The sequence below is a fragment of the Bactrocera dorsalis genome, unplaced genomic scaffold (assembly GCF_023373825.1).
Source record: "Bactrocera dorsalis isolate Fly_Bdor unplaced genomic scaffold, ASM2337382v1 BdCtg036, whole genome shotgun sequence".
Classification (NCBI taxonomy): domain Eukaryota; kingdom Metazoa; phylum Arthropoda; class Insecta; order Diptera; family Tephritidae; genus Bactrocera; species Bactrocera dorsalis.
This window is the reverse complement of record NW_026038087.1, coordinates 66,738-72,737: the sequence shown is the minus strand read 5'-3', so window position 1 is coordinate 72,737 and position 6,000 is coordinate 66,738.

Sequence of the window (6,000 nt, the reverse complement as noted above, 5' to 3'; positions counted from 1 at the left end):
TTTTTACGCAACTTGGTATAGATTGCTTAGTGCATATGTACTAAAAAATCGATTCTACACCTTAATATAAGATTGTGAAATTTTTCCAAATACACTGTCATTATGGTTATGTGGCAACTCCAATAACTTCAAAACGGCTAATTAGCAAAAATATGTATAGTTCATATTTTTACGCAACTTGGTATCGATTGCTTAATGTATATGTACTAAAAAATCAATTCTACACCTTAAAATAAGATTGTGAAATTTTTCCAAATACACTGTCGTTATGGCTATATGACAACTCCAATAACCTCAAAACAGCTAATTAGCATAAATATGTATAGTTCATATTTTTACGCAACTTGGTATCGATTGCTTAGTGCATATGTACTAAAAAATCGATTCTACACCTTAATATAAGATTGTGAAATTTTTCCAAATACACTGTCGTTATGGCTATATGACAACTCCAATAACCTCAAAACGGTTAATTAGCATAAATATGTATAGTTCATATTTTTACGCAACTTGGTATCGATTGCTTAGTGCATATGTACTAAAAAATCGATTCTACACCTTAATATAAGATTGTGAAATTTTTCCAAATACACTGTCGTTACGGCTATATGACATCTCCAATAACCTCAAAACAGCTAATTAGCATAAATATGTATAGTTCATATTTTTACGCAACTTGGTATCGGTTACTTAGTGCATATGTACTAAAAAATCGATTCTACACCTTAATATAAGATTGTGAAATTTTTCCAAATACACTGTCGTTACGGCTATATGACAACTCCAATAACCTCAAAACGGTTAATTAGCATAAATATGTATAGTTCATATTTTTACGCAACTTGGTATCGGCTACTTAGTGCATATGTACTAAAAAATCGATTCTACACCTTAATATAAGATTGTGAAATTTTTCCAAATACACTGTCGTTACGGCTATATGACATCTCCAATAACCTCAAAACGGTTAATTAGCATAAATATGTATAGTTCATATTTTTACGCAACTTGGTATCGATTGCTTAGTGCATATGTACTAAAAAATCGATTCTACACCTTAATATAAGATTGTGAAATTTTTCCAAATACACTGTCGTTATGGCTATATGACAACTCCAATAACCTCAAAACGGTTAATTAGCATAAATATGTATAGTTCATATTTTTACGCAACTTGGTATCGATTACTTAGTGCATATGTACTAAAAAATCGATTCTACACCTTAATATAAGATTGTGAAATTTTTCCAAATACACTGTCGTTATGGCTATATGACAACTCCAATAACCTCAAAACAGCTAATTAGCATAAATATGTAAAGTTCATATTTTTACGCAACTTGGTATCGGTTACTTAGTGCATATGTACTAAAAAATCGATTCTACACCTTAATATAAGATTGTGAAATTTTTCCAAATTCACTGTCATTATGGTTATGTGGCAACTCCAATAACCTCAAAACGGTTAATTAGCATAAATATGTATAGTTAATATTTTTACGCAACTTGGTATAGATTGCTTAGTGCATCTGTACTAAAAAATCGATTCTACACCTTAATATAAGATTGTGAAATTTTTCCAAATACACTGTCGTTATGGCTATATGACAACTCCAATAATCTCAAAACGGTTAATTAGCATAAATATGTATAGTTCATATTTTTACGCAACTTGGTATCGATTGCTTAGTGCATATGTACTAAAAAATCGATTCTACACCTTAATATAAGATTGTGAAATTTTTCCAAATACACTGTCGTTATGGCTATATGACAACTCCAATAACCTCAAAACGGCTAATTAGCATAAATATGTATAGTTCATATTTTTACGCAACTTGGTATCGATTGCTTAGTGCATATGTACTAAAAAATCGATTCTACACCTTAATATAATATTGTACAATTTTTCCAAATGCACTGCCGTTATGGCTATATGACAACTCGAATAAATTCAAAAAGCCTAATTAGCATAAATATGTACAGTTCATATTTTTACGTAACTTGGCATCGGTTACTTAGTGCATATGTACTAAAAAATCGATTCTACACCTTAATATAAGATTGTGAAATTTTTCCAAATACACTATCGTTACGGCTATATGACATCTCCAATAACCTCAAAACGGTTAATTAGCATAAATATGTATAGTTCATATTTTTACGCAACTTGGTATCGATTACTTAGTGCATATGTACTAAAAAATCGATTCTACACCTTAATATAATATTGTGAAATTTTTCCAAATACACTGTCGTTATGGCTATATGACAACTCCAATAACCTCAAAACGGTTAATTAGCATAAATATGTATAGTTCATATTTTTACGCAACTTGGTATCGGTTACTTAGTGCATATGTACTACAAAATCGATTCTACACCTTAATATAAGATTGTGAAATTTTTCCAAATACACTGTCGTTATGGCTATATGACAACTCCAATAACCTCAAAACGGTTAACTAGCATAAATATGTATAGTTCATATTTTTACGCAACTTGGTATAGATTGCTTAGTGCATGTGTACTAAAAAATCGATTCTACACCTTAATATAAGATTGTGAAATTTTTCCAAATACGCTGTCGTTATGGCTATATGACAACTCCAATAACCTCAAAACGGCTAATTAGCATAAATATGTATAGTTCATATTTTTACGCAAATTGGTTTCGATTGCTTAGTGCATATGTACTAAAAAATCGATTCTACACCTTAATATAATATTGTGAATTTTTTCCAAATGCACTGCCGTTATGGCTATATGACAACTCACAATAACCTCCAAAAAAAACGGTTAATTAGCATAAATATGGTATAGTTCATATTTTTACGCAACTTGGGTTATCGACCTACTTAAGTGCATATGTACTAAAAAATCGATTCTTCGCCGTAAGATAAGATTGTGTAATTTTTTCCAAACGCACTGTTGTTATGGCTATATGGGAACACCAATAACCTCAAAACAGCTAATTAGTATAAATTTGTAAAGTTCATATTTTTACGCAACTTGGTATCGGTTACTTAGTGCATATGGACTAAAAAATCGATTCTACACCTTAATATAAGATTGTGAAATTTTTCCAAATACACTGTCGTTATGGCTATATGACAACTCCAATAACCTCAAAACGGTTAATTAGCATAAATATGTAAAGTTCATATTTTTACGCAACTTGGTATAGATTGCTTAGTGCATATGTACTAAAAAATCGGTTCGACACCTTAATATAAGATTGTGAAATTTTTCCAAACGCACTGTCGTTATGGCTATATGACATCTCCAAAAACCTCAAAACGGCTACGCTAATTAGCCATAAATATGTATTAGTTCATCATCTTTTACGCAACCTGGTATCGATTGCTTAATGTATATGTACTAAAAAATCGATTCTACCCCTTAATAGAAGATTGTGAAATTTTTCCAAATTCACTGTCATTATGGCTATGTGGCAACTCCAATAACTTCAAAGAGGCTAATTAACATAAACATGTAAAGTTCATATTTTTACGCAACTTGGGAATGATTACTTAGTGTATAATGTACTAAAAAAATCGATTCTACACCTTAACTAAGATTGTGAAAATTCTCCAAATTCACTCTCATTAAGGTTATGTGGCCCAACTCCAATAACTTCAAAACGGGTTAAACTAACATGAATATGTATAGTTTAATATTTTTAAGCAACTTGGTATAAGATTTGTTTACTGCATCTGTACTAAACAACCAGATTCTACACCCTTATATAAAAATTGTGGAAAAATTTTTTCCAAATACACTGTCGTTATGGCTATATGAATTACTACAATAACCTCAAAACAGCTAATTTTAGCATAAATATGGTATCGTTCATATTTTTACGCAACTTGGTATCGATTGCTTAGTGCATATGTAGCTAAAAAATGGATTCTACAACCTTAATATAAGATTGTGAAATTTTTCCAAAATACCACTGTCGTTATGGGCTATATGACAACTTCCAATAAACTCAAAACAGCCTAATTAGCATTATAAATAGTGTTATAGTTCATACTTTTTTTACGCAACTTGGTACTCGACTTACTTAGTAGCATATGTACTTACAAACTCGATTCTAAATCCTTAAATATCAAAGATTGTGTACTTTTTCCAAATGACACTGTCTTCTCGTTACGGCTATATGAAAGCATCTCCAATAACCTCAAAAACGGTTTTAATTAGCATAAAATAATGTATAGTTTTTTCATATTTTTTACGCAAACTTGGTATCGATTTGCCTTAATTATATGTACCTAAAAAAATGGATTCTACACATTAATATAAGATTTTGAAGTTTTTCCAAATACACTGTCGTTACGGCTATATGAAAACTCCAATAACCTCAAAACGGTTAATTAGCATAAATATGTATAGTTTCATATTTTTACGCAACTTGGATATCGATTGCTTAGTGCATATAGTAACTAAAAAATCGACTATACACCCTTAATATAGGATTGTGAAATTTTTGCCAAAATTCCACTGTCGCGTTACGGCTATATGACATCTCCAATAACCTCAAAACAGCTAATTAGCATAACATATGGTATAGTTCATATTTTTACGCAACTTGGTATCGACTACTTAGGTGCACTATGTACTAAAAAATCGCTATTCTCCACCTTAATATAAGATTGTGAAATTTTTCCAAATACCACTGTCGTTACGGCTAGAGTGACATCTCCAATAAACTTCAAAACGGTAAATTAGCATAAATCTGGATACTCATATTTTGTACGCAACTTGGGTATCGACTACTTAGTGCATATGGTACTAAAAAATCGATTCTACACGCTTAACTATAAGATTTGTGAACTTTTTCCAAATTCACTTGTCGTTATGGCTATATGAACAACTCCAATAACCTCAAAAACCGGCTAATTAAGCATAAATATGTATAAGTTCATATTTTTACGCAACTTGGGTTATCGGTTGCTTAGTGGCATATGTACTAAAAAATCGATTCTAACACCTTAATATACAGATTGTGAAAATTTTTCCAAATACACTGTCCTTATGGCTATATGACATCTCCAATAACCTCAAAACGGTTTTAATTAGCCCATTAAATATGTATAGTTCCTTATTTTTACGCAACTTGGTATCGACTGCTTAATGTATATGTACTAAAAAATGGATTCTACACCTTAATATAAGATTGTGAAATTTTTCCAAATACACTGTCGTTACGGCTATATGACATCTCCAATAACCTCGAAACAGCTAATTAGCATAAATATGTATAGTTCATACTTTTACGCAACTTGGTATCGACTACTTAGTGCATATGTACTACAAAATGGATTCTACACCTTAATATAAGATTTTGAATTTTTTCCAAATACACTGTCGTTACGGCTATATGACATCTCCAATAACCTCAAAACGGTTAATTAGCATAAATATGTATAGTTCATATTTTTACGCAACTTGGTATCGATTGCTTAATGTATATGTACTAAAAAATCGGTTCTACACCTTAATATAAGATTGTGAAATTTTTCCAAATACACTGTCGTTATGGCTATATGACGGCTAATTAGCATAAATATGTATAGTTCATATTTTTACGCAAATTGGTTTCGATTGCTTAGTGCATATGTACTAAAAAATCGATTCTACACCTTAATATAAGATTGTGAAATTTTTCCAAATACACTATCGTTACGGCTATATGACATCTCCAATAACCTCAAAACGGTTAATTAGCATAAATATGTATAGTTCATATTTTTACGCAACTTGGTATCGGCTACTTAGTGCATATGTACTACAAAATCGATTCTACACCTTAATATAAGATTGTGATATTTTTCCAAATACACTGTCGTTATGGCTATCTGACAACTCCAATAACCTCAAAACGGTTAATTAGCATAAATATGTATAGTTCATATTTTTACGCAACTTGGTATCGATTACTTACTGCATATGGACTAAAAAATCGATTCTACACCTTAATATAAGATTGTGAAATTT